The sequence below is a fragment of the Filicampus tigris genome, chromosome 6 (assembly GCF_054856515.1).
Source record: "Filicampus tigris isolate MCC_2025a chromosome 6, RoL_Ftig_1.0, whole genome shotgun sequence".
Classification (NCBI taxonomy): domain Eukaryota; kingdom Metazoa; phylum Chordata; class Actinopteri; order Syngnathiformes; family Syngnathidae; genus Filicampus; species Filicampus tigris.
In genome coordinates, this window is record NC_141222.1 from 10,911,702 (window position 1) to 10,939,509 (window position 27,808).

The window sequence follows — 27,808 nt, forward strand, 5'->3', positions numbered from 1 at the left end:
TCTACAGGGTCCATAAAGTGACTTCAAGATTTGGTTGGAATTGGGTCAAAAAGGCATGTGGTATGCCTCACTGAGGAAAAAAAATCGGTCAAGTCTCAGTATCAACCAGAGCAAAGCTGTCCAGTGTTTGCTCTGGTAAACAGACACTCAGATAGATATACAGGTATTTTAAATGTTTTAAATGTTATTTTGAGAGGGTAAAATATTACATCTGATAGTGTCGATCTTCCCAATGAAATCTGCAAACGCCTCACAAAGAGAGTTGGTGCAGGTTTATTAAAATCCGGGTTAAAGGGACACTTGGGTGAGCTTAACATTGGCACTTATATAATAGGTTTGCATGTAAAACTGACATCAGTACTAAAGTTCCCTCCCAAAAGACTCTGTCATGATTTAAGGTCTTTTTTTGTGATTAGGTTTATAACAAATTGCTCCACCCCGTTTTGGGGCGTGGCTTATGTTCTCTTCTGGTCTCAGTGGTCTACGCCACGGGAGGGAGGCAAGCGTGGTAAGATTGCTCGCTTTGTCAGTTCTGTTATCTAAAACGGCGACCGATCGCCACCAAAATGCAAATGCACATTACTACTCTTGTCCACTTCAACCTGTCAAAGTATAAAAGTGTTCTGCACAATAGTTTAGATTTATTGACATAAAACGTGATCTCATCATGATCACCTCCACAAAATCAAAGAATATCGTGATGATTGCTCCTCCACTTTCACAAGCTGAAGCGGACAAGAGCATGAATGCACACATGAACCCCGACTGGTTATATTCCGGACATTTAGCTACGCTAAACTCGTGTCAACTCCCAGGAGGGAGACGGCGGCTTGCAGCGAGCAGCAGAGCAGGCAGATTGGATCTTTATACCCCCAACCCCTTCCCTCCCCGGCTAAAGGTAGGATAACAGGACAGCTAATAGCAACTACTAGCTTCAGGCCGTTAAAACAAAAGGCTTTAGCACAACAACATTAGCTCCTTACTGTCCACCCAGCGTGTGGAGGTGAACATGAGCCTGCGTCTTCATGTCGTGGGGTTGCCTGCCAAGCAGTCGCCCGTCCTAACTGTGATCAGCAAAGAAGCAGTGTGCGCTCGTCCCAGCATAAATCACGCTGATGCTCACTTCCACATTTCCTCATTCTCATAAATCAGCCACGGAAAGGTTAATCCTTTTGATTTGTTGAATTGGGCATTAGTAGGGATGTCCACATAAATTTTAGTGCCAATTGATCGCCGTTTTTGGACGTTATAAGCAATGAAAGTATGATGATTTCCAATGGAGGGTTTCGAATCAGTTCCTCCCATGACTCCGGCCAAACAAGGATAGAACGGTAGGGGGCGCCGCCATTGACTTAATTAACAAGAGACGTTATTCATGGAGTTACTTATTTCCTAATTTCTCCAAAATGAATGGATAAAATGGAAAATGGCAACACTTTTCATTTTCCTGATCAAAAAATATATAAAATGAACTTGTTAGTGAAAACATGGCCATCCCGGCCCCACCATCCCTTTAAGTAGGTTGGTGATTGTTGAAAGGAGAATTCTGGGGTTATTTCTGTGATGACTGATTAAGTTTGTGAAGTCGTTATTGCATGCATTTTACACAGCAATATTGTAGATTTTAAGATTAGATCTTGTGGGCGGGGTTAACACGCCAACGCGTGCCACAAAACATTATTTCCTGAAGGTCATCTTTGCTTTTCAGGTTAGTGATGGTTCAGGAGACGGACAAAAATCGCTTCCGTCTGCACTTATTCCGTCACTGTTTCAAAGTTTCTGTCAGCCCCCCCTGGACCTTCCGTCGGTACCGACGGAGTGGCCAGCACTGAAACAAGTATGTATGTTCAACAATTGAACATAAAATGTGCAATGAAATTGCATGGATCAAAACGTAAAACAGCAACCCCTCCAGCTCTTACATGGTCTTTTCTCTCTTTCTCTTTCTTTTTCTCTGTAGAGAGGCAGCCGACCTTGGCAAATATATTTGAGGCTGTTCAACAGTTTCCAACATGTAGATAAATCACTTCTTTTTGAAAAAAATGTTTTTTTAAATAAAGCTTAAGACAAATCACCCAGCCCTCGTGCATCACCATCACTCTGCCTTACTCCGTTACCGTGTGACGTCGAATTCATCTATACCTATATACTATATACTGTATACACATACAGTATAGTGTGTTGTCACTTGGCAAATGCACGTTTAACTGAATATGTGGAATAATGTTGTGGTTGAACTCCACAGCCACAGGTCAGCGGAACACACAGGTCTTGTTTATTCAATCATTAAGGTTTCCTTATGGATCGCTCTCACTTGTCTGTATTGCTGTCTACTGTCTACAAGGATGCACATTGTAAGCACTTTGGGCAATCAGATTGGAGCTGTGCACAAGCTGCTTCACTCTCTATGACTGTTAGTTTTCTGTCTCCTTATTAGGTGAAGCTGTTGCGTAAGTGGAGGTATCACTCCAACAAGGAGCCTTTTAAACAAGACCAAGCAGTCTCGGATGTAGCATAGCTTTTCCATATCTACATGGCTTGGCCAATCATGCGCTCCTATTGGCTCAGCTCAGCAGTGCAAAGTAACCCGGTCTATGTAGTTCACAATGCTGTGTTCGGCAGAAGCGAGCCGACGGAGATGTTGAAAACTATTTGCTGGTATGACTGATTTATGGGACCATTTACTGGTTAGAACGCAGTTTTAATCATGTGAGCAATAATCTGTTTGATTTCCCTTTAATTTGGTTGTGTGTATGGTTTCTGTAGAACACGAAATACAAATAAAATTAACATGAGCAGTTGTAAATGTAAATGTCTATCCACAACACATGCATCAAATTAAACAGCACGAATAAACTAACCACCATAGGGTGCTGGAACTGCGCAAATGAAGACAACTTGGGCTTTTCAACAGATTTGATTCTATTAACATCGTGACATGACGACAACAATATCGTGACAGATTTAATATCGCGATATCACGATATTGCTGATATTTTGACATCCCTAGTAAATATGAAAGGGAAACTAGTACAAAATCAAATTACAAAAAAATACCAATGCATATCTATTGTGTAACAAGCAAGTTGTCATGTCATGTCATCTTCCAAACCGCTTATCCTATACAGGGTCGCGGGTAATTGCTGGAGCCTATCCCAGCCGTCAATGGGCGAAGGCAGACTACACCCCGAACTGGTCGCCAGCCAGTCGCAGGGCACACATAGACACTGTCACTGAGCGGGAATCGATCCCACGCTGCCCGCACACAACTCAGGCGTGTGTACCACTACACTATCAGTGGACCACAAGCAAGTTGTATATTTTTTAATCATAACGTCATCAAACAGTTTACCTTGAAACAGATCAACTGCAATAACTATGTTTCATAAACTCATTCACTGCCAAACATTTTCACCCTAACGTTTGAAAAAATTTGAAAAAAATATAAAAATGTTCTGGGATTGAATGGCTGGACTGTGAAAAGCCAAATCATCCTTGGCAGTGAATGAGTTAAAACCCCCTTTTACGACAGCCCATTGTCTTCAACTAGTGTTTGTATAGAAGGAGTAGTAGTACGAAATGGTACTGGCTACAATGTGATCAAACTTTGAATGTTAAGTTATTTTCCTTTAGACCGCTGTACTCTGCTATTCCATCCTTCTTTGGCTTGTAAAAAAAAAACATCGTAATTTGGCACCTCATATTAAAACTTGGATGCTTTGGTTTGTTATTTGAGCATGCTATAACACGGAGGACCTGGTATGCAGGTGAGCACAACTTTATCCATACTTAATAACTCTTGATTACAGCAAATGTGTCTCTGCACAAACTGCATCCTTGACTTCATACTTGGGCTATATCTATTGCTCCAACGTTTTATTGCAGCCCTTTATCTGCAGGCACCAGTGCCCCTGGATATTTGAAAGTCCAATGATTATGCAACTTTTTAAATTTAGAGCCTTTTTAGTGGTATATAGTGTTTTACATAAGCATTAAAAAGGAGACAAAACTGTTCAGTAATACGACAAGTACTGCCTAATGGCTGAGTTTGCATGTAAAACACTTGAAGACTGGCATTAGGGTGCTTTTATAGTTTCCAAAAGCCATTCTGCCTACTATTTTGATGAGAAACAAAATTGTTGAAAAAAGCGATTTTTCTTCTGTGAATCTGCCTCCTGCTTTTAAATTACATTACACACATTGGATAATGGATGGATTACATCTACACTAAGATATTCAAGATAGGCCAAATAGCAAAGCTAATACTCATATTTATATGTGCGTATGATTTCACAGAGAATGTGTGACGTTCAAGTCACAAAAGTGCAGTACAAGCAAGCCACTTGTGATGAACCGGCCTAAGAACAGATTGTTGTCACAGTGCTTCATGAATGGCTGTGGAAATGGGACAGCAGAAGTCGCTCATCAGCGTTTGCTAGCAATGTTGGTGCTGTTGATTGAGTTTGAAACCAAACAAGCAGGGTAGCTTGGCCGTGTACTTATGGTGATCCCTGTGCAAAAATGGGCTATGGTGCAGCCTAGAGAGGGTGTACTTTCATGTCAGTAAAAATCTGCCACCAAGCAACTTGTCACTCATTTCGGGTGGCTTTTTGCATGCAATCCCTGGCATATTTACGTTATATTTTAAATGTGCCTATCTCCTTTATCTAAAGCACATTCAAAACATTGAATGTACTTGCTTAGGGAGGCCACCATCTTTAGGTGCTTTCACTGTCATGATATAGTGTGATTTGGCAAGAATGTGACATATACGTATAAATGATGGCAGCTAATTGTTCTCGCACCGTTTAAGTTGGTATCGTACCTTATATTGCCATCATATTGTCCGGCGGAAACCTCATATGTCCAAATATGATTAAATTATTTTTTTCCCCACAAATCAATAATAATGGTCCTTCCCCACTTCATCTGTTATGTTTACGCAATATTAACCAATCTAAAGTGGTGAGAATAGCTTGAAAACAAATCCATTGCCATGCATTCTTAATTATCCTGTTATTATCCTATTCCCCTTTAAGGATTAAAGACAAGGATCTGTTAGGTCTGCCAAATTCAACTGTGAAACCCTCACTAATTTTTGTCTGACAAACAAGTTATCAAACTCCATGCGAAAGTAGTAGGAGGCAAGATCTCATGCAATTAAGGACAAACTTGCATAAAAGTGTGGACATTTTTCTCTTTTTGTAGTTTGAATTACGATTCCCGCTTCCTAAAATGAAAATGATAGAGTACCATCTCATTTACATTTGATGCCTTCATGAACACAAAGTATCCAACCTGCCAACTAAAATACGCAAAAATATAATGATTTATGGTTTTTAACTTTTAGATGAAAGCAGCAAAGTTGACTACTGATTGCAGAAATTACTATTCGCCACAATAAGCTTGGACAAACAATGTACAGAGAGCTCTGCCACATTTTTGGGTGTTTTTTTTTTGGTGAACAGCTCAACCTTGGTGGAGGTCTGTGTTTGTACACCTGTGCATGACCCTTAAGTAATGTTAAAAAACATGCTTTTAGTTTGTTTTAATGCTTGTTTTTAATGCTTTCAGTGAGTGAGTGTGCAGCAACTTAGGTTGTATGAATCTTTTACCAGGTCTTTTTGTCCCTTGAGATGGTAAAATATTCACAGAATAATTAAACTGCTTGGTGTTTTTTTTTTTTTTTTAAAGATTATTTTATATCATTATTATATTACTGGTCATTATTACACTTTAGAAATGTGACGAGGTAGATCTATCCTTCCAGAATTTGAAACTTGTGTTTATGATAGTATGCCGTTCAGGAACAATTCTTTCAACAAACAACTCTCCCTCCACAGTAAATGGAGTTACTTGTGAGCTGTTCCTTTCTCAGTTCATTCGAGCTCAGCCGTGAGCTTGCCGACCGGAAGTGGCACTGCAGCGTGCTATTACTCGATGGGCAATGAATCCTGAATAAATGATGCAGCCAGCGTGCTGGCGGTGGAGGGACATGTCGATAATTCGCTGTGAACAAATGCCTCAGTGAAAGATTCTGCCCTGAGTGATGCCTCACGTTGGTAGGATTTTTCTGGTATCTGCTTCTCAAAGCTAACAGCTGATGTAGAGTCAGGTCAATGTTGTGAAAGTCCATTTCCTACGTGAACTAAATGGAAAAATAAATAAAATGAACTAGTTCAGTTCATTGAAAGTTTAACTAATTTCATCATTCCAAAAATGGGTTGGTTCATTGTTTTTTTTTTTCCCTCTAATGTGTTTTCTGCCAGCTGTTATTCTCTGGCATAGTGGCATTTCCCCCTTGCTTCCACCCATTCCACCAACACTACACTGAAAAAAAGTACTTAACTTTTGGTTGCACATGATTAAAACATCTTTTCCTCAAAAATTTTCAAATGATATGTGTGAGTTTAACAATTAAGTGTAATCATGTGCAACCATGTACATATCCATCCATCCATTCATTAGTAAACCCAATGAAACCTGGTGGAGCTATCACCCTACAACCTCAAAAGCATGAGGAAAAACCTGTTGCTTGAATTGTCTTTTATATTACCTGCACCGGCACATACCTCTCAAAAAGTTAGTAGGGTGCTTTAAAGCAATGTGACGTTTCAGGTTTGCTGTTGATGTAACTGATGTCCGTATTTGCTTTTTCAAACATGGGCGGGCAAAAAATGTCCAATTTTTGTTTTCGTCCTGAATCCTCACTTTTTCATAAAATTCTTGAATGTTATTGTAGGAAGATAGTATTTGTTTTCAAGGGAAGTTAACCCAAACATTGTTTTTCAATAATATGTGCACAAGCAAGCAAATGAGTAAAACAAATAGATGTATTGGGCACCACTCGCAATATTGATCACATTATATATTAATCACAATGTCCTGTTTCAACTGGTGGGGCTGAACAATCGGTTGACTGTTGAATGTTTGGGTTGACTTCCTCTTTAATAATAATGTCAGAATTCAAGTGGCTTACTGTTTGGGGACCAGTCCTACACAGCGATCCCCCTCTGCACACCAAAATTAACTTTTTGTTTTCAAATGTGTTTTACTCACATCAGCAGCAGGCCTCCCTTCGCCTTGCTTATATTTGCTACACCTATTTCATCAAAGGTTAATTTAATTTAGACTTTATATACAGCAATTAAATTTGTTTTATATGTGTATGTCAATGGATACCCAGTGATGAAGTTACTCGCTTTCATCACTTCTGTGTTTGTAATGCCTACACGCATCATCATTGGAGTTCAATTTGATGTGATTTCATTTTTGAAACTACAGTTATTAATATAACTTTTATATTTCTGTAATGGGTTATAACTTTTATATTTCTGTAATGGGCGGTGGTCGACTGGTTAGCATGTCCGCCTCAATTGCCCCTAGGTGTGATTGTGAGTGCGGATGTTTGTCTCTGTGTGCCCTGCGATTGGCTGGCAACCAATTCAGGGTGTCCCCCGCCTACTGCCCGAAGTCAGCTGGGATAGGCTACAGCACGCCCAGCGACCCTTGTGAGGATAAGCGATATCAATGAAGGATGGACGTATTTTAATTATTACCAATTTCTTTCTTTGTATTTTTTATTTTGTAGTACAAACAAATCAAAAGCCAAACAATGTCCTGGACAAATTTGTGTTGTCAAAGCTGTGTACAGACCTATTTCACCATTTGCAATTCTTCCCGCCCCTTGCCGACTTAAATTAATTATCAAAACAGCTGAAGCCACCTTAAGGTAATAAATTTGCTGGTTAAGTGAGATTGTTTTAGTTCCATATTGTCCCTGTTATTTCAACCCTTTGTGTTTGTTTCCAAGGGCCCATCTGCTTCTACCCATAGGCATACACTAGCATGACCTCAAGCTGTGCTTACTGTGGTAAAATTCTGCTGCGATAGCGAGTTTCACAGCTTTTGCAAAAAGCTGCTCCTGAATTCCCTCCAAATTCATTTAAGATGAATATGCTTGCAGAAGGCATGCACAACCAACCACTCAGCAAGAACCCTTAGCTGACAGCCAATCGCTCGAAATGGAAGCTTGACGGAAATCGGTGCTTTCTTTGTGCGTGTGAAATGGAGACATGCATTACCATCTTGAAAGTTAAGCAACTTTCCAAAATAGCGGAGAATGTGATGTAAGTTTAGTAAGCAAGTGAATTTCTAATAAATGCAGTGAGTTTAGCAAAGGACCGTAAGGTTGTATGGTGTTCAGACCCCAAAAATTCCACACTTAACATTATAACATACAAGACATACTCGGAAGCAGCGATTAGGTACCTTATTGTAATTACTTGGCACACAGCTTAATTTTTGTGTCGGCTTGCATACTGTCAGCACATCTTACACATAAAAAAGTCTCTGTTATATTATTTGCTCTTTGCTTATCTACAGTACACTCACAGTCACAGCTTCAAAGTGCAGATTCATGGGCAGTCTGAAATAATTAAGAGTGAAATCCAAGTGTTTTTACACTGCCTGTAAGTGTATGTGTGTGGTCAGTGAGCTGTGACAAATTGCAGCTTCCACCAACTAAACCACCTTAAAAAAAGTAAATAAGTAAAGGAAAAAAAAAAGTTAAATAATATTAGTAATCCAACTCCACACCTCTTTTATTTGGACCAGCACTGCACCAATGCCCATTTTCTATAGCAAAATCGTTAACCCCAAGCAAGGACAACTGAAAGGGAGTTTTTAATCAGCACATTTGACAGAGCAACAATCAATCATACAGACAGACAGACTCCTCAAGGCAATTGTGAAACATTGCCAAGGAAATGAGCTGTACAGAAACAATGCTGACCAGAGCTGGGCACTCGAGTCTTTATTGCCGTTCCGTCCTCCGTCCGTGACCTGGGTACCCTTCCGTCTTCATCCCTCCAGCCTTATTCATAAATATTATCGTCCTCCGACCCCGCCCGTCCTCGTCCTTTTAAAGCGCTTCCGTCCTTGCATTCCGTCGGTCTGCCCGTCCCCCCAATCCGCCGCCAACACCCCCCCACCATTGCGTTTCATTACAAACTTTTGCGTTTTAACATAAGATGCTTTGATTTTTTATAAAATAACAGAGCTGGGCACTTGACCAATTTTTGCCGGTCCGGCCGCGACTCTCCACCCTTGACCTGGGTACACTTCCAGCCGCGACCCCCCGCCCTTATTCATAAAAATGATCACACCCCGCCCCGTTCCGCCCCACCGCCCCAAAAAAAAAGTGTCCGCGATTACCGGGATGCAAATGACAGGCTTTTTAAGGATCATTAGCTGGCTAATTTACTATTCAAACCCGCTGTGGGCATGCTTCAAACATGCTTCAAAATGCGCCACTAGTACTTTACTACTTACCCAACTGCGTGTGATTACAGTGGTACCTCTACTTACGAACGTCTCTTCATACAAAATTTTCAAGTTACGAAACGCATCAACAGGAAAATATTGCCTATAGTTACGAAAGAAATTTCAGGATGCGAAAGGTAAAAATATGGGGTGATACTCGCAGTTTGAGCTGCTACTCACAGCTCCGCAGTTTCCTGAACGCAACGTACTCATAGCTGCTCTGCCATTGGCTATTACCTAGCATCTTTCTGGCATCCCATTGGCTAAGAGGGACCTTTACCGTATGTGTCTATGTGTGTAGATAGACAGGTAGATAGATATAAATGTGATAGATTTGTCTATGCAGCGTCCTCGTCATTCGTCCTTCGGGCCATGAAGTGTTCCGATAGTTTGACGTGAATTAGAAACGAGGAAAAGAAAAAAAGGAGAAAATGTTGGGTTTTTTTGTCCATACAAACAAAGCAAGAGATAATAGAAAAGTATGAAAGGGGGAAGCGTTTGGTTGATCTCGCCAAAGAATATGACCGTAATGTATTGACAGTCATCACGTTATTAAATCAGTTCTTTCCAAAACGCCAGGCAAAAACCACTTCTGAGAGAGAACATGAACGAAAGAGGGCAAAACGCGATGAGGACAGCAATTAAAAGGTAAATGACCATCATTGTTATTCTTTACTATATTCTTTGTTTTTTTACATCATGCACAACACTCATTTATTGTGCAATAATCTAATTGTAACAATTGTAATATATTTGTTACATGTTTTGATGCATTTTTATGCTTTATAAAACATTTATGTCTGAATATTGGGGGGCTTGGAACGGATTAGGGCATTTACATGGAAAGTACGTCTCTACTTAATTTCATAAGTAGAGGGTACCACTGTACTTCCATTGTGAGCCCCGGGGTTGGTTTTGTCGTATTGTATAATTATTTGGGTCCAACAGACGGCCAGAAGTCGCAGTCAACAAGTTACTTTTTTTATTTTGCCAAATGGCATCCTGACTCCTGGGGCATTATCCGTGGTATTACATGTGTTGAACCACTAGAGGGCAGAATATGCATGTGTAATGTGACTGGTCAGCGACATGAAAAGTGTTGTGCAGGCAATTAATGAAGGCGGCCCCATAGAAGAGAACATGCGGTGACTAAATATCTATTTGCATTAGCTTTAGCACAACTAAAGCTACGTACTCCTGCAGCAGCGGACACTTAAGCGACATGCTGACATCACTCGCCGGGTTGATGGTTCTGACGCTGCTCGCACTACTGGGTCTCATCACGTCACACGTAGGAGGGACGGACTAAAATCCACCTCCGCCCTTGCTTAGTCTGACCATTTTTTGAAACTCGTCGCCCCCCGACCCAAAAATGGGCGTCCAACCAGGAGGGAGGGACGGACTGTTCTGCCCCCGGGACGGACTGCCAAGCTCTGATGCTTAGTATACATTACAAAGAAAAGTTTTTGGGACATCAAGCCATTAAAGCTACAAGAAGGGTAAATGGCAGTCAATCTGAAGCTCGTAACCGTATTTGCAGCTACAGTGCATGAATGACAGCTTCCACTACTCTAGGAAGACTAAACTTCTATCTGTCAATTTATTCACACACAGTATAAATATCAGTCTACATTGAAATGACAGAGATTTAAAAACCTTGGCAACCTCACGCATATACCATGTACCGCATATTGTACGAAAACTGCATTTTTATCTTTTTAAATGGAGTATCATGTATTAGTGACCCTCTCACAGAAGGATGATTTTACTGTCTTCAGATGGGCTCAGGAACCCTCCTCTGAGGGTAATTCCAATGCTGGATGCTGTAGGCATTACTACTGATAACTAACATCCATTATATTCCTGGAATCCTGTTTTCAAGGGTTTTATGGCACATAATGGAACATGAGGGCAGGCAGAGATGAGCTCAACCTAGATAGAGAAGGTACACAATTTAAGCAAACAGGCTAATGTATTTTGTAAGAATATAGAAAAGGGCAACATGGGTCAAGCTCTTCTGACCCATAACCATTGTTCAGAAACATGGTGACTGCTCCTTTTATTAAAAAAAAAAAGTGCATTTTGTTTCCCCCCTTTTCCCCACCCCACTCCGATATTTGTTGGTGTGTGTGTGTTCCTAAAAGCACTTCATTCAGCCTAGAAAAGCCTCAAGAGAGCACATGTTCTCCATCACGGATCATCTGTGCAGCACTAGAACGCTAGCCCCATTTGCTTTCTTTGCTGACATGTTTCTACTTGACCACTGTGCTCCTACTTCCCACCTCTCACCAATTATTTTTGTTTTGATGTAGCAGTGTTAGCGTGCTGTGCCTGCTTGGCTATTTTTTCACAGAGCACACTAACTTTCTAAAAATTTCACTTGCCAGGAGCCAAAGCTTTTGAGACTCAGCAGTAAAGAATCACATAACCACTAGCACCTATTATTAGTAAATGTTTTAAATGATGGGTTTGTGCAATAAAATGGCATTGGGTGCTTACTTCTATCTACAATTTTTGTCTAAATCAGGTGTGTCAAACTCATTTTTGTCATGGGCCACATCATAGTTATGGTGTCCTCAGTTATGGAGAGCCGTTACGACTGTGAACGCATAGTATGATCGATTTATATTATACATATATGCAACAACTAGTTTTGAAATCAGAAGCCAGTAAATACAGCAGTTGTTCAACTCTTTTCAATTTATTTTAGGAGGAATTGGTAACAAAATGAAAAAGTGAAGACAAGTTGAGAGAAACATGTCAAGTCAACAAACATGATTTGCCTTCGCGGGCAACATAAAATGATGTCGCGGGCTAGATGTGGCCCAAGGGCATTGAGTTTGACGCCTGTGCTTGAAATCATTGGTTTTTTGTTTTTTCTACATCCTGTTAGTGTAGATGAGACATTTAATACAAGCCATGTGCCATTACATATCCCAAACAATTATGGAGCTAATTCTTTCGACGTTTGCTGAGGTGAAGTCTTATGATGTTTAAGTCTTATTTGACACTGTATGCAGGCTAAAGATGACAATGTTTAGACCTCTAACATTTTATGTGAATTTACAAGTTTAAAATAGAAATAGTACGACCTTTAGGGTGTTGGTGTTTGGGTGTTACAGTAATAGTTGTGTTGCACAATGATCCTTATAGTCGACATACCTGCATATTTCAGGCTAAGTAGATATTTGGAACTTTCACAAAATAAGAGAGTGAGTTTAAACTCTTCTTAAAATCTTTTTGGGCTTGCTTATTGGCCAAACCCATATACTCATCTTAATAGTTGTCAAAATGTAACTGCTGTTACATGTTTTTATTATGGTTGCATGATTAACCATGAGACAATATTGTTTTTAAATGAGCTTCCAGCTTTGCTTAGATTTTTTTAAGGTATGCTTGGAGAAGAGGAAGTGTGCCAGTTGTGATGGGGCATGGACGGGGAAGTACAATTTTGTGAAAGTCAGCCACAGAGGATGACTTGAACGGTCCAGCCATCCACTTTCTATGATAATTATCCTCATTAGGGTTGCAAGTAGGCTGGAGCCTATCCCAGCTGACTGTAGGCTGTTGCCAGCCAATTGCAGGGCACATATGGACAAACAACCATTCACGTTCAGATTCATGCCTATATAGCCAATTTAGAGTCTTTAATGAACCTACGTGCATGTTTTTTTAAATGTAGGAGTACCTGCAGAAAATTCAGGCAAGAACTGGGAAAATATGCAAACTCAGGAGGGGATTCGAACCCAGAACCCCTTGAATGTGAGACGGAAGTGCTAACCAACTATCATCTTCCTCCTGTTTGAAAGACATTTAAGCTTAGATAAGACACACAGCATAGCATACTCGAGGTGGACTTTTAGAAGTGGAAAGCAAAACTAACAAATCTTCATTATTGTTTTATGCAGTACAGTATTTTCATAATCAATTTCAATTAATCACGAAGTGGTAGATCATAAGCTGCACCTGCATACATTTGCTTGAATTAATGAATCAGTTACATTTACAATTCTGCATACGCTATTGTCTTCAAAGTTCCTCGTCATGCATAGCAACATTTGCATATATTTTTCCACACAAAACATTTGCATACTTGAATGTATCATTCCTGTGAATCAGTATTTTTGCTCATACTAAACAGCACCTATCTTCAAACTGCACTGCATTTGCTTTTTTTATACCATTTTATTTATGCATTATTTTTATTTGGTTGTCATTAAAGTAATGGTATTTTGAGCAATGTGGTGCAATCATATGTTAAAGAGGAAATCAACCCAAATATATTCTTTCCAGAATATGTTCTATGCAAGCCCACTAGTTGAAACAAAGCATTCTGATAAATATTGCGTTTGTAGAATAAGAGTTAATACACCCGTTTTTAGCTAACTCTGGGGGCGGCCATTTTGTCACTTCTGTCGACTGAAAATGACATCACAACTGCTCAGACGCAATGGCCCTTGCCGAAGGTGGAGATGGACTGAGAGGATGGAGAAGTCAAATTGGATAGAAAATGGATGGATGGAAAAACAGGAGGCTTGCCCCTATAAACCGTCTTGAATGGGGACATCCCACTGGCAGAGCAGATGAGGGACATATTCCACCCAGGGAAGGTGAAGAGACCAGGAGGAAGGATGTTAATGAAAAACACAATGGAGAACTGCCTCCATTTCCTGGTTAGTGTGCTCAGTCTGAGTGTTACAATACGTAGGTAGTTGCATGATACAATGGTTAACACTCTGGGCTTTGAATTCAGCATTCCACAGTATGATATAAACAACAGAAAGAGTGCTTTTCGACTTCTTCACTATCATAGAGTGGCACATATGAATCCCAGCACAGAATTAGCCTCAACTTGATTGTAACCACCGTGTCAGCTAATCAATAGACTGTAATTGAGGAGTGGGAATTGGATTGATGCAATTTGCTGTCAAGGAGCCTGGAAAGCACTAATGAGGCAGAGAATGATGTTCATCCTCTGCCAAAGCATAATGTTGTATTGCTGTAGTCATGCACCTTTTCTGCACATCCCAATAAATGTTTCTTCGGTCCGAAGACATGAACCCAATGCAAAATGGTTTTGTGTTCATGTTGTTCTACCACTTGAAGTTGTAAGGTTTCTTTTCTCTCTATTCAAATTCCCTGATGAGCTTTACTTGATAGCGTGTGGAAGCACTTGCCACTTACATAGTCTTACTGCAAAACACCCAACAGGCAACATCTAATAAAGTCATCAGGGATAGAGCAGATAGTGTCACTGTAAATACAGTGAAAATGTCCTCCGGATTGCAAACCCCCTCCCTCCCTCTTCAAAGACAACTGCCCTAGATAATTCTGGCAATTATCTCACCATGGTTATCAGAATATTTAACACTGCAAGTACTTAGAACATTACATTATGACTTCACCAATATAATCTTTTTATATACAGCAGACACCAAAAAAACAAGCAAGTCATGACGCTAGAGAGCTCCAAATAAATGAGTACATGCTAAGATGTTTGATAGAAAACCTTCAGATTCTGTCATTCCTATTGCAAACTACAGTATATTGCAAAATACTTCCACAAATGTAAGCCAATACAAAAATAAAAAATTGATGCAAAGCTTACTTCTCAAAGGGTGTGTAATCATTTATGGGCACTATACATACATAAACGTATATAATAATCTTAATTAATAAATGAGTAATTCACAGGTTGAGCAATATTCTCTTTAGCTCTCCCTGAATCTTAATTCCTACTAAGACATTTTTCTAACTTTTATATAGGGAACGCCCACTTCTTTTTCCAGTTTGACTCTGCACCATTATACAAAGCATGCTTGGACAAGGTTGGTGCCATAGAACTTGCACAGAACCCTGACCTCAACCCAATCCAACAGCACTGAAATAGATTGTAACAGAAATGGTGAACCTCAATGAATTCGATGAAAAATCCTGACATCTCCTACGTATTCTCAAACGTCCAATTTGTTTGCGGAAAGTCTTCACAGGGGAGAAGACGATGACGGGGACCACCTTAATCTTTTTTCCATAGTTTAAAACCCGAGCATAACAAATTGTACTGTAGATACCTACAGTATGTATTGCTTCTAAAAAAAAGTCCATTGGGTTACTTCAACTATGTATATGTGTGGAATATTAATACATGCTCAAATGAACGTTTTCTCATGTCTATGAATCACCCCCGCTCAGCCCGTCTGTTTTTCTGGTTCCACTGTTTGTGTAGTTGATGAGAGTTCAGCTGGTGGGTGGAGCTGCCAGGCATGTCCTTTTAAAGTGCCCATACCTCCCCATTTGGACTAAGTTCCAAATAACATGAATGTCGTCTCTCCTGGGCGCCTCAGAATTCTAAATATTAAGGGCCTGTTTTAGTAAACAGGCGCCCGTATGCTCAGCGTAAAAACAGGAGCGTCTTCATTCATGTCTAGTTTATCGTGTTTGTGACTTTGGTAATCTGCGCTATGCCTCGATAGACATTCCAGCGTATTTGATTGCACGCCCCCAGCGCATCTGGCAATTTGGTGACCAAATGTAGACCAGATTTTAGACTAAATTTTGGTGCAGGTGGTGTAACACGATTTTGCTGGTTCACAGTCACAACTGTTTCAATTTCCTGAGCAAATACACACGCGAGACGCAAAGTGCAGCTCCGAGCAGCCTCACCTCACCTCAGATTGCGCAGTCCCTCAATAAACTGTGTTGAAGAGACTTGTAATGGCAAAGTTCCTGTTTATGTCTCTTTTCACGCTTCCAACATATTATTGTCAAACCCTTTTTATTATTTTCACCCACTGTACTTGTATTTGAGGACATGTTTATCCATACTGGAATCTAGACATTTTAAATAAATAAATACAAGTGATTTGTCTAAAATCCTACCATGACAAACATACTGTATTTGAGATTTTAGTTTTTTAAATTTAACAACACGTGTATTATTGTAGGTCTAATTTTCAGTTGAGACGGTTGCACAGAGTTTTTTACTATTAATTTTGTTGCTTTGTTTACCAACATTTATCACTTCTGCAAAGATGCAAACTGAGTGCTATTATCTTTTAAAAAGCAGGATATTTGATCCAGCTTTTGCATTGGACAGTATTTGGGAAAATCTTTGGATGGTTTGTATACCTTTGATTCTAACCTATCTACTGCGCACATCATAGCGAATAAGGAGTTGCGTGTGTTTGCATGTGTGCGAATGCTTGTGCTAAGTTACAAAGGGATGGAGGCAATGTGCAGACAAAGGACACTAAACATGTTGCTGCACAAATAATGCGGCACCATACTAAAGGCATGCAAGTCTAAATTCAGACTTGCCTGGACATTATACGAACTGTCAAAATCCGTACAAAAATAATTGCCTAAAAATCCCTCAAGTAGCGATGGTGCGAACGAGGAAACCGGGGACACTGTATAGCAAAAGTAATTAGAGCTACTGTGTGGCAGCACTTGTTATTTCTGAGGGTAAAATGAGGTGGCTGTTTTGGAAGAGGCGTTTGTTCAAGCATATGGTGACTAATTGAGATGTGGTATTTAATAAGAGTGGAGGCTACTTTTGTAGGGAATGTGGCAATCAATTCCCATAGCTGAACTTACTCTATTATAAAACTTTCCAAATCTATATGCAGAGTTATTTTGAAATGTTACTAGTGAAAAGTAAAGACAGTGCAACAAATGTAGCAAACCTTTGAGATCTTATTTATCTAAGATACCCTTGTGAGCGGACGAATATAACCTCACGCACAAATATAAAACAAAAGCCTTTGAATAATACAGCGTGACAGGCGAGGGAACAAGATTAGACCAGTCAGGCGCTTTCGTTCAGGTTTTGGAAGTCGTTTGACCAGGAAAAACTTTTAGTTTGGATATATATGTGTGGTATTCCTTTTTATGAAATGACAGCACTCAAGAAGAAAATGTCAGAATGCATACTTGAATTAGAATAAGAGCGCAACAGTCTTTTTTTGTCTCAGTCAGAAATCTGGCACAACCAACCTTGCAGGCTGTGGAGGTTTTAACAAGCATATCATTTGTCTGTGTTGTCAATCTGTTTCTCACTGTCATGCTGCTCTTTGATACATGTAGTTCCGACAAGTGTTCCTTGTTCCCTGTCAGGTAACGACCTCCAGTCCTCTTCCATCCGAACGAATGTCTTCATCAGAACTGGGCTTTTTACTAGGTCCATTTATCGCATACTGCCTACAGCTGTCCGTCTATCCGCCTTTTTGTTCGGCCGGAAAAAAATAATAATCACCTTAAGGCTGGTCCATCTATGATTTTAAACGGGCTTCCGTTGGCGTTTCTGACAACCAACTTCGACAAACTACCACTCGCACCACAACTCCCAGCCCCTTGCCCCCCTGGGCGATATTTTAAACGAAAAACTGACTCACTGCGGCGTGGAAGCGGCCAGACTTGATGCGTCTCCTTTTAGCACTTTCCAGGACCTTTTTGAAGCTTTATGTACATTTAACTCATTTGATGCCTACCTCGTGTTAACTAGTTTTTTATAATCCAGTCATATAGCTTCATTGACGGGTTAACTCGAGTAATGCGTTTTTTTGTGTGCATTTGATGCTCAAGAGTCTATCACTCATTCACAAAATGTCAGGTTTGGGAAGCATTGTAATGATGTGCAATCACCAGCAATTGTCATCAGTGTCGTTTATCAGATCATACTGTTTTGAGGCTAGAAAAACAACAGGAAGAAGGAACTAATGTACCTATCCGTGGGGGAGGGATGGAGTAAAAATACTGCTGATTGAAAAATGGAAAAAAGGCAGCTGACATGATCAAAATAACAATGACTCTGAGAGCATGCTTATTCATAAACATAATTGTCCTCTGACCCCGTCCGTCCTCGTCCTTTTAAAGCCCTTCCGTCCTTACATTCCGTCAATCCATCCTTACATTCCGTCGATCCGGCCCTGCCGCCCCCCAAAAAACCCCTCTGTGCACTGATAAACATTTAAAGATTATTAGCTGGCTAATTTCCTATGCACATCCACTTACCGGCTGGGAGTATCGTGAGTGGATTGAATTGTTTACAACTGTTTAACCAAGATAGCATTTAGCCGCAACACAAGACCGTCGGGATGTGATGAAGATGATGATCCTGACTGAAGCAAGCCAAGGGACATCAGGAGAATATTTAAGATTGAGTAATAATGCAATAGTATTGCGTTTAATTGCAAAATTTGGGCGCAAGACGTTTTCAGTTTTTTTTTATAAAATAATGATTGCAAAATAACGCAAGGTTATTTTAAGAGGAAACAAGCAGAAGTCAAGGCAAACATTTTTTGTTTAAGAATATGTTCTGTGCAAGCCCACTAGTTGAAACAGGGCATTCTGATAAATATTGCCTTTGTGGAATAAGTGTTAATCCACCCATTTTTAGCCCTCTCTGGGGTGGCCATTTTGTCTTCTGTCGACTGACAAAATGGCCGCCCTCCAAGAGATGGCTAAAAACGAGTGCATTTTGCTGCTTAATTTACATTTCATAAATGCAAAATTATTAAGAATGCCGTGTTTCAACTAGTGGGATTGTTGGGAACATATTCTTGAAAAAAATATGTTTGGGTTGACTTCCACTTTAAATGTATACGCTGGTAGAGATTTTTACGGTTTAAAGATGTGCCACACAAGGACATACTTTGCATGCAAAGGGATAAGGGACTAGATGTTAACAGTTAACAAAACAAAACTGATATCCTGGATTACACACACAAGACAGGCTGGGCGTGTTGCTAAATGGCGTCCTGACTCCTGTGGCATTATCCAAGTTATTACATGTGTTGAACCACTAGAGGGCAGAATATGCATATGCAATGTGACTACTGGGAAGCACATGAAAAGCTTTGTGCAGGCAAATAAATGAAGGTGGCTCCGTAGAAGGGAACATGCAGTGGTCTTGCTTTTTGAAACAACCCAACACAACACGTTCAGTCGTTACTTGGGACGGACGAAAACCCACTTCTGTCCTTGCTGAGTCTGTCCTTTTTAAAAGACTTCTCATCCTCCGTCCGTCCGTCCCCCAAATTCACCATTCCGTCCCTGGGACGGAACGCCCAGCTCAGCGTTGTACAAAATAGTTGTTTCTAAGTTGACAAATACTGATGTGTTTGTGCATTTACTCATACATGTAGCGTACACAAACATACCAGACTGTGCCATCTGACAACTCCTGCTCGTCTGTCACTCCTCATTCTTTATTGAGTTTGTGCTATCACACAGGGCCAGGTGGTCACTGGGCAGCAGCCCACCACGTCTCTAAAGAGTAAATTAGTGGCCGTGTCACCACGTCAATCTCCTTAGATGTAAATCAGAAGCCATACACTGACGAAAATGAGAAAGACCCAACATCAATTTAGTTAAATGACAACAACCCTGTCAAATAATGCTCTCTTTCCCTTTCCAGCTTGGCTTGATGAAACTAATATGTCACCCAGACAATCTTTCTCTTCTTGTTATCGGGAACACACTGTATGTGTGCATGTCTTCTTTTATTTATTGTAATTGTTTTGGTCTCCTCATTGCTTCCCTGCTTCTGTCTCCAAACCATCTTCCAAGTGTATTTATTTGGTGACTTGCTCTGGCCTAACCAAGTATATTATTTATTATGAGTTGAAATAGAATCTACTGCCGTGGGTGAGTTTGCACAGTGAAGTGGAGGCAAAAGACAGGGAAGCAGAATTGCAGAGGGTACAGAGCACAATTTATTTCCATAAACAAAAATGCTGTACTGGTGAAAAATCCAAATACTGGTACTAAATCAACAAACTCCTAAAAAAAAAATCAAAACACAAAGTAACAAAGAAACACCAAGAAACAAAACACTCACCACTGTAGGTATCATGACAAGACAAGGGGGGTGTGACTTGTGACAGCAACAATGACCTGACAAAGCCTGAAAGAAGCATTGAACAAAATATAAATAAACGAAACAATGAGCTACACCAGGACACTGGTGATTTTTTTCCCAAGACAAAAAACCAAAACAAAACATAGGGTTATACGTGAGAAATTCAGGTAGTTATTAACAACAACAACAAAAAAGGTCTGGAGACCTTTACTTAACCATTGATATTATTGCTCCCCAAAATAATAGATGGCCAAAGGCCAGCGAGAAGATAAGACAGTTGAAAATAACATGATACTGGCAATATCCTTTTTCTGTGTGGGGGATGGATTAATAAAATATCAAACCTATTTGTCTCATGTCATTATCTTTTTTTAAGACCCATTTTCTCTAAACTAACTGACAACTCATTTTAGCTGTGCATCGCATTTGCCAGTAAACACTGATCAGAAGAATTAAAGCGCATCAAAGCCTCTTTCTCTCCCACTACTGTATTGTATCTTCTTGTATTCCAGTGGAACATTTATGGAGAACCTCAGAGGTGTGCAAATTCAATTAACATTTTCATGTATGATTATGTTGCCAAATTGCATTTAATGCTTTTAGCCAAATAAAGATGTGGCACACATGACTGAAGATATAGTAGGAGAGGTTATGTATGTATTAAACATTCATCCACATCCACCTCACAGTTCAGGAAATTACATGTTCTCTCCACACTTGTATGGGTATTCTCTAGGTACTCCGGTTTCCTAACACATTCCAAGAACATGCATAGTAGGATAATTGAACACTGAAATGCCCGTAGGTGTGAAATGTGACTTTGGAGGCATGTGCCTTGCAGTTGGCGACCAGTTTAGGGTGTACCCTGCCTCACACCCAAAGTCAGCTAAGCATTTATTTATTTATTTAATCGATATGTATTTAATCGATATAGAATCGGTTTTCGATAAATCGTTACATTCCTATTGATTAAATTAAAATGCATTGCATGATGAATAAAAATTGTATTGTGTATTTTATAGCAGTAGTTGCTAATTATTTACTGTTACTCATTCATAGGCCTATAGGTAAGCGGAAGAGGGACAGAGAGAACCTCTTCATGGATGCCTTAGAACGAATGGATGAAAAAATCCAGGCCATATTCATGGAGGAAATGGACATGCGCAGGCAGGCTCCACGTCCTCAAGGAGGTCAGAAGGCATGAGGTCCGGAGTTCATCGTAAGAAAACATTTAGGCCGAAGAGCAGCATACAGTAGTAACCATTTCACAAACACGACAAATGATTTTGGTAATTACCAGAGGTGAGCATTTTACAGAATTTTGCCGGTCCGTCATTCATCATCCGTCAGTGGCCTGGGTACCCGTCCGTCATTCGTCAGTCCGTCGTTTTTTCAAGTTTTTCAGAAGTCTGTGGGTCCGTCAGGCCGCCTCCCCCCTCACGCAAACAAAAACATGTGTCTATCAGTAACGGACTCAGAGGTCTGTTGGTACTTGACCCGGTTATGGACAATTCCTCGGACGGACGAAAATCCACTTGCTTAGTCCGTCATTTTAGAAAAGAGTCCCATAATTCCTCATTCGTCACCAAAACTGACCGGTTCGTCAGTATGATGCAATGCCCACGTCTAGTAATTTCTAATACTGTTAATGTATGGCAGCTGTGGCAAAAAACATATATTAGATGGTGGTCTAATAAGTTTGTGTAGCACTATATTTTTTATCCCATAGTTAATTGTTTATACAGTAGGTCTGCCATTAAAATGTACGAAAATCCATTAAATTTTATGAAACAATCTCTCAACAATCACAAGTTCTATATAACAACAAGAACGGAATCAGACGGCAATGAGTGCCTTTAATAAATAAATAAAAAAACATCTTGGCGTTTTGTTGTATTAGAGAGTATTATTGCTGGTCTAGAGGACCCCAAAATATACATAATATGACACTAGTCTCCACTAGTCTTCTCATTCCAAAAGAAGGTCAGTATCAACAAAACAAAGGTTTGTAGTATTTATTTTATGCTTCAGAGGGGAAAAAAGCCAACACAATAAACAAAACAGATTCAACCCTATGTTCTGACTGCAAAACAAAGATATAAAATGAAAGACAACTCTTAACCTCCCAAACCAATAAACAGGAATAAAAGAGGGTGAGGCTTCTCCCTCCTACCACTTTACAAGCAGAATAGAATACACAAGGGTCCCATAACTATTTAGTACAACATACCATACAAAATAATGCTAAGTCTCTTAAAGTACTCACAACAGGATCACAAGAACAAATGCAATGCTTGACTGGGTTGGAACTGAGAGACTGGAGAGAGATAGACTGCAAAGGCTGGTGGTTGAAAAAAAAAAAAAAAAGAAAATACTACCATCCTTCCTCTGTCCAATCCCATGACAACAATCATGCTGGACCAGCCAATCAGCAGGTTCCACCTGCTCATAATTCAGACCGATGCACACAAACACACTCACACATGTGCATGCACCCACACACAATGGAGGGGAAAAAGATCCACAACAGCAGTCATGGAAAAAGAATGACACATGGTCATAACAACAGTCAGATGTCAAAAATTAGACACATCAAAATGCCGTGGAAACACAAGTCATTTTTAAACATTTTCTGGCGAGCTGAGCTGAACAATATTGTCTGATGTACAGTGTATGTACGTGGCTGAAAGTAACACTTTAGGAGCTAAATTGTATTTCAGCATTAAGGATGTTGGGTCATTATAGTGAATCTTATCCCTATGGTTAAGTAGAATTGTGAAAATTAATGCTGAGGTCTCTCAGACAGGCCCAGAATTTTCATTTCCAGTCACTCCACTTAATTGTGCTCTATTTATTCTGGGATCGCCGTCAGTCCACTGCAACGTGTTTCACTGTGTGGATGCATGTCTTACTCCCATCTTGTAGATTTGAGATTTTGTGAAGCAGAGTCATTTGTACGGTATCGGTAAAACCTCTCTCTGATTGTGTATTTTAGTTTACCAAATTCACTGTCTGGCAAATCTTCATGACATGATTATTGGTAAGAAAAAATGCTTTGATCATAGTTGCATCTATAAATCAGACAACGAAACAGCTGGAGATTTACAGTACACCCTTTTACACTACCATTTGACGTCTGTGTGGCACCTCTGATTCAGCACCATAGACAGCACCCTAGGCTGCGCTCATGCCATTGCAATTCAACAACACTGCAAACTACTACAACTACAAATATAGGGCCTGATCTACTAAAGGCTTGCGCATAGAAAATGGAAACCTGATTGCTCATGCAAAACAGATATCGAGGCCGTTGTGTTGTACTAAGCAGGTGCACGCAGGACTGTGTCTGTCATACGAGCAAAATTGCTGTGCAGTTCATTATTCAAAGATTTCAGTCATTTTAATGTCATACCATGCATGATATGCTACCAAATACAATACCCGAGGTCAAGGATAGCCCATTAAGTTCAAAGACTTGTGGAAATAAAAATAGAACAACAAAATAATACAAAATTAATATCCGAAACAGATAAGGGAGATTTTTATTCATAGTTTGAACTTGTGCAAAGATGCAATGCAGAAAATATGTGGATGCAGCAGAATAAAAATGCAAGAGACTTGAATTGCACATGCTATTTACTAGGTAATTTTGTACTTGTCAGAAATAATAGAGCACTCGAAAATAAAATGTTCACAGTCTTTTTTTTTTTTTTAAAGTCCATGCTGTATCCCATGTGTTTGTGAAAGCAGGGAGGGACTGGGTGAGTCTTGTAGTTACTAGTTTCAATTCGGAAATAATCTCCGACCGCACACTGGTTCACTGCGACCGTTTGGAAATTTAGAGCGTTGTTAAAATTTGTCATTCTATTCAGTCTATTCGGCTGAACAGAGTTCACCAAAAATGGCACTAGGTGCTCCGTCTGGGGAAGACGGTGCGCCAGTGCTGGCTGCGTTTGCAAATTTAATGAGAGCGGTGCGCACTCTACCTCTACCGGGCATCAGAGTGAATATCCGAAATATATATATATATATATATATATATATATATATATATATATATATATATATATATATATATATATATATATATATATATATATACATATATATATATATATATATATATATATATATATATATATATATATATACATATATATATATATATATATGTATGGAGCATCTGTACCAAGCCATGTTTCAGATAAAAGAATACCATGTAAATTATTGTCTAAAATCAGGTCGTTTATGATAAAAGTTTTGTTTAAAAGGGAGCGCACGTTCAGCACGGCCAGGTTAATTCTTGAGCCAGCACAGGTGGGGAGAATTTTAATCAACCTAGCTGCATCCGCCTTCAATCAAGATGGCTGCCTTCAAAAGCCAGCGGAGGACAAGCAACCAGTGCTTGAACGTTGACCATTGTGACTTCCTCCATGCTACAACCAGTGTCTCCGGCCTCATCTTCGTTCCTTGTCTGCTCTCTAGTGGAACCACCCCTTGGACTTTCTCTTGGCTCGAACCTCCTCCTCTGGACTCAGGACACTCATGCACTCGACTAGTATATGAATCCAGGTTCTCATTAAAAATTCTGTTGTGAACTCTTGGCCTGTTTTTCACTGCTTCTGGGGCGCCCTGCACATTTGGCTATTTTTTTTATCGCTGAAGCCTAACAGTTGTGTTTTATTTGTGATGCACTTAATGCCTTTCCACATGCTCCGAGGATCATAGGGAGTGAATTAGCCCGAGATTTTCTGACCATAGGGGTATTCAGCCCTCCTGATGCTCGCAGCCAGCTCTCTTCTTACTGCCCTGAATACTGATGCTTCATGTACCCTGACGGCAACGTCCCAAGACTTCAGCAATGCTCTCACCTCTGCATTTATTCAGAACTTCTGGTTCGGGTAGATAGATGGTCTTGGTGGTGAGACATCATCAGCACATTTTGAGATGAAGCCTAGGATAGATGAAGTGTATTCCTGCAGGCCCACTTCTCCTTCCTGAGAAGCTACATCTCTGAACATCTGTCAGTTTGTGCACAGAAAACGATCAAAACTTTACATTTATGTTGCCCCCAAATCCTGGCTATTCAAGGCAAACATTCATTAGATCTACGTCAGAGGTGGCAAATCCAGGTGCAGAAAGTAAAAACCCTGCCACAGTTGGTCTTTACACGACACTGGATTTAGAAAGTATGCTTTTCGGTAGATCACACGCTGAGGTCCTTGGATTTAACACTCCATCTATTTAAGCCTCATTTACTCCACAACACTTTTCTTCATTTTACAGAAAGATACTTGATGTGAGATTACCACTCCAGTCTGCATCTGTCCTGCATGTGACTCAATCATTTCTGCCTACCGGAAATTTGCCTTTATAAATGAGCCTAACCAGGTTTTATAGTCAATCTCGACATATTGAACTCAGGGGACACACATTGTGTCAGTGCCCAACTCACAGCCGTTATTGCCATCTTTGGGTTCCAGCTCATACATGCGCTTTGATGTCTCTCACTTCCTCAATGAGTCCTTAAGGAGATCACCTTTCTCTTTCCTCGCCACTTGATTTAATCTCTTCATCTCATTTTCACTTTCCAACCATTCCATTCCTATCATATGCTCTGGTGATCTATACCTATTGATACATAGGAAGGGAGAAGATTTTGGTCCATTTCTTTCATTCAGTCCTGTCATCTGTCATTGCAGCTTATAACTTGCTCCAGTGGTCCACACTGTAAAACCACAGGGCCAGATAGGCTAATGCTGTATTCCACTCTGGTGTGTATATGTGTTTGTGTGTGTGCGCACAAATGCATGTGTGTGCGCCACCCAAGTGAGCTGAGGCCATAAATTAACAAATAAGGATGCAGACCGTGCAGGGTAGCAGCTCGCCCTGATCCAATGTTTCTCATATGCATGGTTAGTCCAGTTATTTATGGACGTTTGTGAGTGATGGTTGGAAGACAGAGTGGCAATTACACAGCATTATTTGACTAAAACACATGTGAGTGAGTGCTTGCATGCTCTTTTATGAGTGACAACGTGGTACCCTAGTGGTTGCCTGAATTACAGTATATTCAGTGTATGACTATATTTTGATGGACAGTGACATTGAGGGGAGGTCGGAAGAGTGATGGTGGTATTTTTGCACACTAACCACTCTGTCTCGCCCTTCTTTCATCTGCTCCATTTCTCACAAAATGACCTCTTTCTCCTTTTTACAATTTTCATGCGATCTAAGATTCGTCGTCCTTGCCTTTGCACTGAGCAGCCTGAACTTTTAAACCACATTTCCAACAAATCTACAAGGGTAAATGATCCAGTCATTCACACAGTATTTATGCCAGCAATTCCTGAAAGTGAAAATAGAATGGCCTATAATATGAAGATATATACATTTGTTTTTTGTTTTTGTTTTTTTAGTCGGATTTTGTAAAGGTAGAAAATAAAGCGAGACATAGATTGTCTCTCTGAGTGTTTTACTTTAATCATATAAAAGGGAAAGAGACGCCTTGGAGACAAGAATGAACCAGGACAGAATTAGATGAAGCGATAGAGCGACGTGGGTGGATGTCGGAGAAAAGACAGTGGTAACTACATTAGAACCTTACAGCCTCGGGCACAGGCAATATTGCGTTTTGTACAGAGAAAAACAACATGAAAACAGTCCAAATGAAGGGAGAGAATGCACAATTGTGAAATATAGCATTACTGTTTAACATTACAGCATGGCATTAGGCAGCCAAGCACACGCCCACGAGTGTGCTAACAAATACATATGTAGAAACAGACATTTAACTATTTAAAGGGCCTGGACTAGCAAAAATGAGTAGGAGTTCTGTGAATGCTGAGATACAACTCTTAATATTATACATGACTTTTTTGCAAGGCTTTGGTAGTGATGTGGCATGTGTCACCAGGATAGCAAAGCACTTAAAAATGATAGGCAGACCGGCGTTTGGGCGATTACTATGTGGTCCGGCCGGGCAAAAAGGCAGATAGACGGACGACGGAAAGGTACCCTGGCTGCAGACGGAAGGGGATAAACGGACTGATTTTTACTAAAATGCACAGCCCTCATCATTACTTTATACAACACTCCCATTCAAAAGTATTGGACCAGTGAGACCAATTCCTTTACTTTTACTGTAGTCTGAACACATTTGGGTTTGACATCAAAAGGTACACATGATATGCTGAACACGCAATTTTCCTGAGTCACTAAAAAATGTCAAAGTATATCAGTATTCAGTTTCAGCATACAGCAGTAATTGTACACCCACATTCCATCATATGACGAAAGAACAAAAGAACATATAACTTTCAAATCAAACATTTTCAACAGCTGTTTTTATTGGGAGTTCCATATACAGTACAAGAAGTGACTCAATGAGACTGTGAAATTAGCTCTTACCTTTGAAAAGTGAACAACACTCATGCTACAGAGTTACAAATCTGAACTAGCTAATATGATCAACTTTCAATCTTGATTGGAATATTTGCATTGGTTAATAGTTTATTTAGATTTTGAATAGCAAAAGTGCAGACATTTTCTGTTTTTTCATAACTGCAAACGTTGCTATCAGTAGTATTTTTCATCCATGCATCCATTCATCCATCTATCCAT